The sequence below is a fragment of the Oreochromis niloticus genome, linkage group LG3 (assembly GCF_001858045.2).
Source record: "Oreochromis niloticus isolate F11D_XX linkage group LG3, O_niloticus_UMD_NMBU, whole genome shotgun sequence".
Classification (NCBI taxonomy): Eukaryota; Metazoa; Chordata; class Actinopteri; order Cichliformes; family Cichlidae; genus Oreochromis; species Oreochromis niloticus.
In genome coordinates, this window is record NC_031967.2 from 15,047,583 (window position 1) to 15,062,569 (window position 14,987).

Here is a 14,987-nt window from a genome sequence, read left to right on the forward strand (position 1 = left end):
TGCAAAGTACTTCAATGGTAGGGCTGTGAAATTGGCCCAAGAGATACATAGCGACAATTTTATGTTTGACTGAGAACTGTTGGGGAGGTTGTTGATCAAGTTGCATGTTCAAGATGAATGGTTGTTGGAAGTGTTGTTTATTCATTATGCAACACTAGTTATGGTTTTGGCACCTTTTTCAGCCTTTCTGGAGCATGGAAAGCATGGCCAGTAACCCAGGTCTGCCAGCACAGACCCTCCCCCAGCCCTGCTTCATGCAGCCACTAGGAAAACACCACCCAAGAGCCACCAGAGCCGCAAACAGGTCATGACCACAGCTCCCGGGTCAGTCCTCCAGGAAAAACGTCCCTTGGGAAACCTCAGATGCCCCAAGCTCAGGCCTACCCTCACACCAACCACCATATTAAAGGCGGGACAAAACCACGACCCCCCATCCCCATCGGTGATGGAACCGACCAAAGGAGCCCAGAGAGATCTATCTAATGTGGCGGCAGAGGCTGTATCAAGACTAATGTGATCTATCAAATGGTCTCTATATTGGTTAAATTTAATATTATTTTTATTTTCCAGTTTATGAGGACTGTTTTCTTGGGAATGCATAGGGCAGTGAGAACCATGTGTGCTGTATTCATCTCTGTAGTGACATCATCCAAGTGCCCAACAAGCACACTAAAAGGGAGGCAGACAGAGAGCGTGGATGTAATTTTCAGGTGTATTGCCTTGACAGTGTGAGCAGTTGTTAGAAGTTGTAAAGTCCATCTTGAACATCTGCTGACCTCTATAATGCACTCTATGTAGTATTTTGTAATGTATAAATTGAAAAAAGGGATTTCTAATTAGTTAAAAGGTTTTTAAGCATACCTAAAACCAGAAATTTTGGTCTAAGCTGACTGATAGATCTGCTTCCCATTTTGTATAGGAAGTGATATTGATTGATCTATTTTAGAGAATGTTCTGTATATTTTAGACAGTAATTTGGGGGTTTAAAGAGTAAGAAATTGTACCACACTTGATGATGTTTCCAATTCAGCTTGAAAATCCTTAGGTTTAAATTTCATTTTTGTTATAGATTTAATTTGTTGATATTCTAAAAATCTTTTCTTGTTAATGTCTGTGAAGGTTCTCAATCATCCAGGTCATCCCATACTGTCTGTCAAATGGAATAAACTCTGTTCCTTCTAATTTATGTTCCAGGTATTTAATTCCTTTACAACTATACTTGTGATTTTTGGTAAGACCATCATTTTTATTGAGGCGACAATTCCAATGAGTGATATGGGTAGAGATTTCCATCTAGCCCGATCGTCTTCTAATTTCTTTAAAAGTGGTATCTGGTTTAATTTACATTCAGGTCCATAAATATTGGGACATCGACACAATTCTAACATTTTTAGCTTTGTACACCACCACAATGGATTCCAAATGAAACGAACAAGATGTGCTTTAACTGCAGATTGTCAGCTTTTATTTGAAGGTCTTTACATCCAAATCAGGTGAACGGTGTAGGAATTGCAACAGTTTGCATATAATTTTAGTGTTCTTGTGCCAAAACTAGAAAATTAGTTGTTATTGAGCAGGACCTGTCCTCAACAACTCGAAGATTCACCATAGTCTTACTAGTGTGGTGAGGGAAACTGCCAAGAGGTTGTTTTGTGTATATTTTGGACAAAGAACAGAAGACAAGCAGAATTGGTGTTGGAACAAGAAAGTACAGGTGTTAGGGGGCGGATTAAGAGCAGACTCAACATGGGAGTTTCTTGCAGGTAAACAGTGAGGTCTATTTACAAAGTAGTGCAAACAGTGAACAGCTGATCTATGCACAATGAATGGTGAGTGGGGAGTCTTCTCTTCTTCTTACCGATAATGCCTGAGTAGAGAATAAACAATCAGTGAGTGGTTTATGTGTTTTTAATTCCCTCGAGTGCAAAAGTCCCGATCTTGCGCGGTTACAGCGGTGCCACAGCTATTGTGTTGTGTGACCTATCCAGAAACGTTTCTTTCCAACCGCACCACCTCACCCACCGTGTGGGTTCATGTGCATGTGTGTATGCGTGCACCTATACCTCAGCTCGCTCATGAGAATTCCGGATTCTCATGTTTAACCGTGGTTTTAATTTAATCAATCAATTGTGTTTTAATTAAACTACTTTTTATGGATTCTGGACGTGTCTCACCAACCAGTTATACAGACATACAGTAAACAAAAAAGAGACATGTATATATATATATGTTTAAATATATATATATATGTTCAGTTCAGTTCATTTTATTTCAAACATGTGCCTTCACAATCATTACAAAATATCATTCCATTATTTGTTTGAAAAGGAGTAGGCAGAAATATATACTTATTTGTTCCAACGCCCTCAAGTTTTACCTCTCATTCATTTAATTTTCTTTTAGTCTTAAATTAAACAAACAACATATGAAGGAAAAGTAAAGCAAAAGAAAACAAACATACATAAATCAAAAACAAGAAATAAGCAAGCCCCACCACAGTATAGTTCCTTTCATATGAAAAAAGACAGAATGTGTAAATTTGCAGATTCACAAGTTATGGAAAAAACAAACAAAAAAGAACTACAACACCATTACCAGTAACATTACTGTCCTGGGTTAACCCTGTTTTCTTCATTCTTATAATTATTTAAAATTAGTTTTTTATATTTTATTTTAAACTGGTTTTTTTACTTTCTTTTATTTCTTCTGTTAGACTGTTCCATAATTTAACTCCTGCAATTGAGATAGACATAGTTTTTTAAGTTGTCTAGCACTTTGTATTTTTAAATTCCATTTCCCTCTTAAGTTATACCCACCTTCTCTCTCTATTAACAATTTACAGATTTCTTTTGGAAGCAATTTATTTCTTACTTTATACATTATTTGCGCTGTTTTAAGCTTCACCAAGTCTTGGAATTTAATAGCTTGCATTTTGACAAAGAGTGCATTTGTATGGTCCCTGTACCCCACATTATTTATTAATCTAATGGCCCTTTTCTGTATTATAGTTATTGTTTGTGTGTTACAGTTTGTATGTGTTTCCCCAGACCGCTACACAGTAGCTCATATATGACAGTAGTAAAGCACAGTATAATATGTGCAGTGTCATGAACTCGCTGTGTGGAGGCAGATGAGGACCCAAACGCAAAACTCACGGAGACAGGAACTGAACTCAAAATCACTGCTTTATTGCAGGCCTTACAATGAAACAGAACTAAACTGGGAATGCTAACAGAAGACCGAGGGAACACAGAGAGACACACAGGTTCGGGGAGGAGACATTGACAAAGCAACACTGAACTGAGAGAGACATGCACATAAATACACAGAGGGTTAACGAGGGAAGTGGGGACACACGGGGAACACAGCTGACACAGATAATCGTAACAAGACATGGCAGGAGAAACGCGACACTGACGGGAGACTGTCAAAGTAAAACAGGAAGTACAGAGGTGCAGACAGGAGGAGAGAGAGACAGGAGAGCACGGGGAAAGCACAGGCATAGCGGGCTTGGGAGACATGGAATGAAACACAAGGAGGGGAAACGAGGGCTCACAGATACACAGAGGAGCACACAGGGGGGTAACCAAAATAAGGGACATCTTAACAGGGCAACCTAGAAACCAAGGCATAAATAAAGAACAAAACACGAAAACTAAGAATGCTGGGCCAACATGGCCCAGGATCATGACATGCAGTGCTTTCTGATCCTTGCTTTCCCCAGGACGGCAATGCCTGTGCCAATTTCCCCCATTTGTGTCATCTGCAAATATTACAAACTTTAAAATCTGTGATACTCTGCAGATGTCATTTATGTACATAATAAACATTTTTGGACCCAGTACTGAACCTTGAGGTACTCCACAAGCTATATCCATCAAATTACATTTATATTCATTTATTTGTACATATTGTTGCCTATTCCCTACATAGCTTTTTAACGAGTCCAAAACCACTCCCCTAAACCCGTACCTTTCCATTTTTTTTATTAGAATTTCATGATTAACAGTATCAAATGCCTGCTTTAGATCTAAGAAAACTACAAGTGCGTACCTCTTATTATCCATACATTCCGTTATCTTTTCCATTAAATCTATCAATGCCAACGCTGTTGATCTGTTGTTTCTGAACCCATACTGACTATCTGTTAAACCTGCATCCTTAGGTTTGTCATGCAGGATTAAAGGAGCCAGACTTTGTTCACACAGCTAGGATTGTATTTTACAATGACCCTGGTATCACACAGTTTAAATGAAGCACTGAAACTTGCACATATTTATTACAGATGCACTGAAGCTAATCGGGATATTTACTGTTAATCTGTGGCTGCAATTAATCACTACTGGAAACTTTATTAACTAGTAACTTCATCAGTCATGACAGAAGCTAATATTTCTGTCCTAACATCAATTAAACAGTAATAGCTTTACTACAATATAAGCTAACGTTTACACTGTAACTTTAAGCTAGCACCATAAAGACGGTAAAACACGTAATAATATCTACAAATGCATCTTAAAGCTGTTATGTTAGCACTCGTTGTATTACTAACATAACCAAATTAACATTATTGACCCTCGCTGACTTTTAATAGTCATTCTATAAATGCTGTCTGTTTAAATGGCCTTACCTGCAGGGGCGGATCTAGAGAAATTTTCTTAGGCTGGCATGAGGGTGGCAAAGAAATCAAATGGGGTGGCAAAATCGAAGCCTTTTTTTCAGACACATATGCAGGTGGTTACATAAGGTTAAAATAATTCAAATGCAGTAAGTATACACGTTTTTCATATATAGTCTATAACTTAATTATTGTCTGTAGCCCACATAATTACACACGTTAGTTACATAAAACATGTGAGTTTTGATTCTATGTACTGTATAGCCTGTATAATAAATAAAAATGTAGCCCAATAAGCAGGGCTCTAGAGTGCGACCAATTTGGTCGCAAATGCGACCAAATTTTTCAGTGGTGCGACTAAAAAAAATATTTGGTCGCACCGGTGTGACCAAATATTTTCGGGTAACAAAAAAAAAAAAACTCTGCAACTCTCCATGTGGTCAACAACAGACACACATTATGCCCCTATCGTGGACTAAACCAATCAGAGATAGTCAGGGCGGGACCTCTCTGATTGGCCGTGGTCCAGTTGAAAGTGCAGGTGGAAGAGAGAGGTGAGTAGCTTGAATAAAGCGATATCAATTCATTAACGGATTCCACACAAAGACAGCTTTGTCTTTCTTGGCTTTCTCACCCCACGGCCCGAACACTGACACGCTGTCGGAGCTTAGCGATTCTGATGCATCGGGTCCGCGCTGTGTTTCTATCTTTTTTGTGCTAGATTCTGAGCTGCAGGTTTTGTCTCTCCAACCAAAATTCGCCGAGCCAGCAGCAAAAGAAGCAGCAAACTACGCTTCACATTTGATCAATGTCGTCATGAATTCCCTCTGACTTTTGCTGTTTTGCTTCCACCACGATAAAAATCACACTTCATGCACAGCTCCCTCTCTCCCTCTCTGTACTTCAAGAACAGTTTCCCGTCTCAAATCTCTGTTTTCTGCATTATTTATTCGCTTATTACCCACCACTCTACCGTTGTTTACAGCGCTGTCGGCCGCTGTCGTATTCTTTTCTTTTTCTTTTTTTCACTTAAATGACCTCGGACAAGAAAGCCTAATTTCTGCTGTTCAATACTGAAGAAATTTAAACTTCTTAAAATTATGCAAAATTGCAGAATATTGCAGAATATTTTTAAGGTTATCTGCTATAAAAAGCCAGACCAGGAAAATCTCCTTCATGTTTTTCTGTGTTTTATTCTCAGTTACTTTTACACAAAGGCATCTGCTGTGATGTTCACAATTCTGATGAAGTCTCATGTGTATCAGTACTGATAAATGATCAGAATTATAATATTTCTGACTGTCTGAGGCTAAATTGAATCGAATCAGGACTTTGAGAACCGGAACCCAGCCCTAGTGAGTAGCCTAGGCCTGACAGAAGTGGATGTAGCTGTGGGTAATAAGAAAAGATGAAAAGAACTATTGATAACTTTTGTGTTAAGTTAAGGCCTGATCCGTCTGAAATTCATAGCCAGCTCTGACACGGTGCCATCAATCTTTGAATGCTGAAAAAGCAGCAGTATATCCAGAAAACACATTATATGCTGCAATAAATGCACTGCCCAAGTGTCCCCTCTCCCCATTGCCTTTCAGCAGCAGGCAGCAGCAAACAGGTCGTCAGAGGAGGCCGAGATGATGATTAAGTTTAACATTTTCTACAATATTGACAAAGCAATTTAAGCACAAGTTTGTTAGTTAATAATTTAGAAATGAATATTGTCTGTATGGACTTCCCCCAAAAGAAAGTGCACATGTAAAACTGCGGTGTTAAGCGATGTGGTTGAAAAATTTGAGTGCGCCTAACTTTTGTGCCGGTACGCCTAAATTTTTAAAGTTAGGCGTACCGGTGCGCCCATGTCAAAAAGTTAGTCTAGAGCCCTGATAAGTATAAAATCCAGAAAGCTACACAACATGGGGCTGTTCATTTACAAACATAGGTCTAACTTAAGTTTTACACTGTTTTTTGTTAGAAAACAATCACATTGTTACATGCTTAAATTACACAAAATGTCAGAAATCTGCACTGTCATGAACAAAAATTTAAACCTAATTTTTCATGATTTGTTGGATTAACCCACTGAGGTCTGAAATACAACCCGCCATTTTTGACTCCTTTTGAGTTTACGTTTGTATTTCACCCTCAGATTGTTTCGTTTTATTTTTTTCCCCCTTACCTTGTTTGGTATCATTCTTTTCAGCTCAACTGAATTTAGTCGTTTTTTTCACTGACATACTGCATTAGTATTACTGATCTGAAATCGCACAAAGAACTTAAAATCCTAGTAATATTTTTTCACTGTAAAAAAAACCACAGACATGTTGAGTAAATTTTTATAACTTGAAATGCAAATATAAATTGTACATTTTGTAAACATATACAACTATTTATCTAAAAATGCAGCCAATACACCTGCCTTTTTTTTCATTTTGTACAACCATTTAAAAATATTACTAAAACTAAAATGAGAGAACAATCAGGTGTCGCAATAAGATGCCCCAAAAATGATGTGTGCCAGTAAAAAAAAAGTTTGTCCACCAAAAGACAGAGGAGAACAGCACAGGGATAAACCTGCAGGCCTGACAACAGGAGGTGTATCACTCCGCTGGTTTTCTATTTAGTGACAGTGTTTACGTTGCAAATGTGCCTTTGTGACATTCATTAGTGCCCTCACTGACACACAAAACAAAACGACTACACAACAGAACAACTACACAAGACAACACAACACACCAAGTATACACTCCACACTGAACGTCACAAATCTCCCACACCTAAAAACTCTCTCGCGCTCTCTCTCTCTCTCTCTCTCTCACTAGCTAGCTCTGTCTGCCGTTACCGTCACTCCCAAAACTCTCCCCTCTTCCTAAAGAACCAAATCCCACGTGTTGACTTTGTTTTAAATTGGTCGACATGGTACATTTTTCCACCGATAGGAAAGAGGTGGCTTTTTTCCCTTTCTTTACTGTTTTCGCGCTGTCCTTAGAAAACGCTTAAAACACACACACACAAAAACGTGACGAGAGTATTTAGAAAAAAGCATGGATTATATATATTATCATAACTCTGGATTTACTGGCCTGTAATTAAAATTTAAAAACTTTGAAGTCTGAACTTTCAATGTGGGCTGAAATAGAGACTCAGCGTGGCTGCATGTTGTTGCTATGTCAGCTTTCATCAGTCATGTGATTTGGAGGTGCAGCGTGTCCGTGGACCACAGAGGGTTAATATCACTCACCTTCCTTCCATTTCCAGAGTGTAACATCCAACCACCTGTGTAAAAAGCGAAATTCTCATGGTGTTGTTCAAAATGTGCTCTGGCACAATCATAAACATTGCTTGCTCCTGAAAACAAGAAAAAAGCTGCTCCTGCCATGGGCTGAACCATTTGTTAATGGTGGGGGGGGGGATACTATGCAATATATTCAGTTTTAGCATTTATATTCACTGTTGACTGTAACTACGCTCAAACTGTTAATGCTATCTTATTTTAATAAACAACACTGTCATATGCAAAACTGGGGTGGCACTTGGGGTGGCAAGGGATCATTTTAGGGTGGCACTTGCCACCTGCTTACCTATAAACACTCCTGTATCCACTGGATTCCAGCCAGAGTGGATTCTGGAGTCTTCCCACACGCCTGTTAGTGACCCTCCATCTGGATGGATGATAACAACCTTCTGAACAATCTAGCAGGTGGAGATGGCCCATGCTGGCCCACACCTATGGGACTGATTTCTGCTGATAATGCCCATTGTATGGGACTGATAGCATCCGAAGCGGACGAATAAAGTCACCCAGTTGCTAGCTGTGCCATTACCCAGCATACATCACTCCCTCCATCAATACAATAAACGACACGAAAGTAATAGCTGTATTTAATTTATAATAATAATGGATTGGATTTATATAGCGCTTTTCAAGAGACCCAAAACGCTTTACAATGCCTGACAGAAGCGAGGGTGCCATATCGCGCCATTGGCCCCTCTGGCCAACACCAGTAGGCGGGAGGGTAAAGTGTCTTGCGCAAGGACACAACGACCAGGACAGAGAGCCCAGGGATCGAGCCGGCAACCTTCCGGTTACAGATGCGCTTCCCAACCCCCTGAGCCACGGTCGCTGTATTTATAATTTACCTGCTGTATCTGCTGTTTCTCAGGTAGTTGTTTACATTATATAATTTATTGTGTTCAGTATACGTCACTACAATGTGATTTCGGAAATATATAAATATACGGACAACAGGCTCTTCCGCGGCAATCTCTTGTCGTCAATAAACAACGTTTAGGGAGCTCTATAGTATTCAATAAGAGGACCCTGAACATCAATTCTCGACGCGAGGGGGGTACCCGGCGTGTCGATAAGTGAAGCAGAGGGAGCCTGACCATGCATTTAAGACATTGAAGAAATAGCACTATAGGGTGACAGAGGCGCTAGTGCGCATGTGTGCGATGTAGACGGGCTAGAGCTCACCACCGCAGCTTTCTACAAAACGCAGGATATCACGACAAAATCATTTAGGAGCTGAAATAACCGACTCGTACCTGTAGATTAATTATTGCATTGTATATTTAAAATGTCACCGCCGAAGAAAGCCTCAAACCCTAGATAAGTCTATCGACGGATACATTAGCAACGCCAATGTTAGCGAGCTTGATGCTAAAAACAGCTGTACCAGCAGGGCCTTGGCTGAGCCTAAAGTTGTCACTCCAGATGACAAGAGTGAAATGTATAAGATATGCCAGGAAATATGTCAGACAATATCTGAATCAATCCTGGAGAAACTTGATGAGCGGTTTGATGCTTTCGAGGCCAAGTTCCAGTCGGTGCTATCCGTACAGGCCGACTTACAGAACCGCATGGAAGGTCAGGAACTAGCGGCTAACGTGATGGACGAGCGCATGGGAGCGCTTGAAGCCAAGTGTGAGGACCTGGCAAAACTTGTCAACCAGTTTCAACCTAAGTTATTAGGCTTGGAGGCCCGTTCTCGGAGACTTAACATAAAAATTGTTGGCATCAAAGAGGGCTCAGAAGAAGGGAGACCAACGGAGTTTATTTCCAATCTCATCCCTGAACTGCTGGGTAAGCAACACTTCCCACATCCACTTAAGGTCGACCGTGCTCATCGATCTCTATGGCCTATGCCGGCAGTGGGAGAGAAGCCGCGTACCATCATCGCTTGTATACATCACTTTCAGACGAAAGAGCTTATTCTACGCCTGGCCAGGATGCAAATGATGGAGTACAAGGGGAATAAAGTTCTGATCTTCCCAGATTACACCAGCGAAGTATGGAGCCAGCGCCATTCCTTCCGGAACGTGATGCAAGCCCTGAGAGAAGACGGAATAAAATTCCAGTTATTCCATTATATTAGAAGATTTTTGGTATTGCCAGACACATCTGTACAGACGCCAATATGTTTTAATCATGATTTTATGCCTCCTTGGCATGACAAGACTTATCATGACTGGAGAGATAAGGGTTTAGTGTCTATTAAAGATATGTATATTGATAATAAATTCTCGTCATTTGGTCAACTAAAAGGGAAATATAATCTGCCACATTCACACTTTTATAGATATTTGCAGGTCAGGCATTACATTCAAACTAAGTTTAAAGACTTTGCAACTCTACATTCGGAGCACGGGATCTATGAAATACTCAAGAGCCAACCTGATTCCAGACATCTTATCACAAAAATTGTACAATTATTTGGCGACTCTATTGTAGTGCATACCATTGAGATTAGGCAGGCTTGGGAGAAAGAATCGGGGATGAGGGTGCCCGAATCTATGTGGAGTAAGTGTCTGTCCAAAATCTATTCCTGCTCTATAAACAGTAGACATCAATTAATTCAATTTAAAATCCTCCACCGGTCACACTATTCTAAGGTCAGACTGTACAAGAATTATCCTTCTATCTCTCCAATGTGTGACAGGTGCAGACGGGCAGAAGGTACCTTGTTTCATGCCTTTTGGTCTTGTCCCCCATTAAGAGGCTTTTGGTTTAAAATATTTGACTGGTACTCCAAGGCATATATGAAACCTTTACAGCCTGAACCTGAACTTGTAATTTTTGGATGTTCTCCGACGTCAGAGCTACTCCCGGTTAAACTGCAGAGGCCACTGGAACTAGGCCTGATTGTCGCCAAGAGACTAATACTGAGGGAATGGAAGTCCCCCACCCCTCCTTCCTTTCAGTTGTGGGTAACAGACATGATGTCCATAATACAAATGGAAAGGTTCAGTAAATACTAGAGATGGACCGATCCGATATTAGGTATCGGTATCGGTCCGATACTGACGTAAATTACTGGATCGGATATCGGAGAGAAATAAAAAATGTAATCCGATCCATTAAATATCAAAAAAGCACCTCACAAAACTTGCGACACGGTGTAACTCGGCTCATAACCGTAGCATGTCGGAGCAGTATGCATCACGTCAAAGAGCGGCTGTGTGTATTTGTAGCCTCGCTAGCAATCCAGCATTTCATCTCCGAGGAAGTTATCCCAGAGAGAAGTAAAGCAAGTGTGTAAGTTCATCTCTGAATGTTTGTAAAGCATTCCCGCGTTAAGCTTAAGAACCGATATATGGACCGACTGCCTCTCTCTCTCTCCCTCTCCTGCTGCTACTTCAATCGTGAAACTGATTAATGATCAGCTGATCGGCTTTTCTGCCGCGAGTCCGTCTCTCTTCTTTGTTTTTGGCCCACTTTGCACCAGAAAGAGGAAACCAGCGGCTGAGCAAAAGCAGCACGTTTAACTTTGATAAGCTGTCGTTAGAATTTATTTAATATTACTTTCTACACCAGGATCCTTTTCTACGTAGCTGACGGCTGGTAACTGTGCAGGGGCGGATCTAGCAAAGTTTAGCCAGGGGGGCCGATAGGGCATTAACAGGGAAAAGGGGGGCCCAAAGACATACTTTTCTTTCTTATTCTCATTTAAAATGTCTAGCTTTTAATAAATAATTATCTGAATCTTACACCCAAAGTTTTAATCTGATGTAAAATATATAGAAGTCCATTACTGTATATAGTAACTGTTAAGTCTAATATACCCTAGTAAGCTATAGTACTTTTTCCTTTGGGAAGATACCATCTGTGCAGTCTGCAATTCTGTTGAAGAAAGATGTTGAATCTATTTAATTATTCTTGAAAAATAATTTATTTCTGTGCATTTTTTTTCACACTGCATCAAATTAAAGTTGATTACGTCGATTAAGCATCATGAGGTGGAGAGTGGGGGGTGGTTACCTATTTTTTTTGCTGGGAGTTTGCAACCCTATTAGTTAGGTTGCTTAATATTTCTGCTAAGTACTCTTTAAGACACTTTTATCAAAATTATAAATAAACATGCCCCCATGCGCAAATTTAGAGTAAAATGCAGAAACAACCCTTGGTTTTCTCCTCAGCTCTCCAGTCTACTGAAAAAAAGGGATGCTGCCTGGGCTAAGGCCAGAAAAACTAAATCCGAAGCGGATTGGCTGATTTTTAGACAGCTCAGAAACTGTTCAACTTCCTTAATTAAAAAGGCCAAATCAGAATTCTATCTTTCAAAAACTACTAAACATTTGAACGATCCTAAAAAATTCTGGAAAATAATAAAATCTTCTTATGGGGACATAACTACAAATGAGATGCCAACTTTTGTTGTAAAAGATTCCTGCACTTTAACAGAGAAATGTGACATTCTAAACAGCTTTAATGAGCATTTTGTTTCTTCAGGATCTCTATTTGAATCTTTATATCCAGATTTAAAACAACTTAATCAACAAGAGGCTCTCTCTGCAACCGCTCAAACTGAATCTGTGGTCCAACCCTTCAGTTTTTCTCCACTAAATGTTTTTGAGGTCCATAGGGCTTTAAATCTGTTGGATCTAAATAAATCTGCAGGACCAGATCAACTTGATCCCTATTTTCTTAAGTTGGCTGCAGATTTTATAGCAGAACCAATAACTTACATTTTTAATCTTAGCCTCTCGAACAGTGAGATCCCTGTAATATGGAAATCTGCCTATGTTCTCCCTTTGCTGAAAGGAGGTGATCCTTCAGATGTTAATAACTACAGGCCCATATCTAAATTGTGTGTTCTAGCAAAAGTTCTAGAAAAGTTCATTAGTGAACAACTGAAAGACTTTTTGGACAAAAATTCAGTTCTTTCCCAACATCAGTCAGGATTCAGAAAACAACACAGCACAATAACTGCTGCTATTAAAGTGGTTAATGACATCGTTGATTCAATGGACTGCAAAAATACTGTGCTGCTCTTTTTCTTGACTTGTCAAAGGCTTTTGATACAGTTGACCATGCTATTTTATTAAATAGACTAAACAATATTGGTCTATCTGTAAATGCTGTAAGTTGGTTTTCAAATTACTTGTCAGCAAGAAAACAGTGTGTCCATGCTGCTGGGTCTTCTTCCTCTTTTCTCCCAGTATCCAAAGGAGTTCCGCAGGGCTCCATATTAGGGCCATTGCTATTTTCTCTTTACGTAAACCACTTTTGTGATAATTTGTCAAATGCAGCATTTCATCTTTATGCAGATGATACAATTATTTATTGTTCATCCCCTTCAGTAGCACAAACCCTGCAATTTCTGCAGTCTGCCTTTGATGTCGTTCAGTCCCATTTAACTCAACTTAAGTTGGTGTTAAATCCAGAGAAATCCAAGTTCATGTTATTCTCAAATGGCAAAGAGTTGTTAGCTACGTCTCCTAAGATTAAAACAATTCAAGGAACTGAAATTGAAATGGTCACATCTTACAAGTATCTAGGGATCATTATAGATCAGAATTTGTCATTTAAAACTCACATTCAAAGGCTTGTGTCAAAGTTAAAACTAAAACTAGGTTACTTTTTTAGAAATCAATCCTGTTTCTCCCTCCAAGTGAGAAAACACTTGATTCATGCAACTTTTTTACCTTTATTGGATTATGGTGACCTGCTTTTTATGAATGCACCTGCCCACTACCTAAAGAGGTTGGATACTGTGTACCATTGTGCTTTACGTTTTATTACTGGCTATGGAAATCGTGTACATCATTGTTCTTTGTATGCTGCTGCTAAATGTTCATCTTTGCATATTCGCAGACTCTCCCATTGGTTGATCTTTATCTATAAATCTCTCCTTGGGCTGGTTCCATCTTATTTATGTGTTTATATGTGTAAAAACCACAACCAATACAGCCTTCGTTCGCACAATATCATACAATTGATTGTCCCAAAAATCAGAACAGAATTGGGGAAAAAGGCTTTTAAATACGCTGCCCCTGCTTCCTGGAATAATCTGCAGAAGGAACTGAAATTATCAGAATTGGTTACCTTGGGAGAGTTTAAGTCTGTCTTAAAGGAACGAGAGAACAGCTCTTTTACTCAGTGTGATTGTTTTTAATGTACTCTTAATTTGATCTGTTATTGTATATTTTACACATGTTGGTATGGGATATTGTATTTGTTTTAAATGTTATATATCTATGTGGTATGTGACTTTTGTTGCCATGATGCCAGGTCTCTCTTGGAAATGAGATTTTAAATCTCAATGAGATTTTTACCTGAATAAATAAAGGACTAATAATAAATAATTTAAAATACCAGAATAGGAAGGATGGAGTAGGTTTAAGTTTATTAGATTGATCAGTGTTGCTGAACTATGAAATATTTTGGGCGCAGTGTATTTTTTACATACAGGTATAACAGAATAGCTTTAGTGTTGTTGTTTATTTAAACTTGAGTATGAACTTATACAAAATGCAGCAAGATATTAATAACTAATATAAACAGATCACTCAATTATAAATACCAAAAATTAACAGAGGTGATTATAAGTAAATATGAAGAAAATTGACAAGAATATTACAGAGTGGAAAGGAGCGTGTGTAAAAAGGGTGTAACTATTGCAGTGTTTACAGTGTGTTAGATGGAGGAGTTGTACAGGGAGATGGCCACGGGCAGGAATGATTTCCTGTGTCATTCAGTGGTGCTTTTTGGTAATCTCAGTCTCTCACTGAACGTGCTCCTGTGACTAGCGAGTACGTCATGGAGTGGGTGGGAGGTATTATCCATGATTGTCCTTATCTTGGACAACATCTGCCTCTCAGACACCACCCTAACAGAGTCCAGCTCCATCCCCACAACATTACTAGCCTTGTGGATCAGTTTATTTAGTCTGTTGGCATCTGTGACCCTCAACCTGCTACCCCAGCATGCATCAGTATAGAGCAGGGGTCCCCAATCCCAGTCCACGAGGGCCGGTGTCCCTGCAGGTTTTAGATGTGTCCTTGATCCATCACAGCTGATTTAAATGGATACATTACCTTCTCAACATGTCTTGACATTCTCCAGAGGCCTGGTAATGAACTAATCATGTCA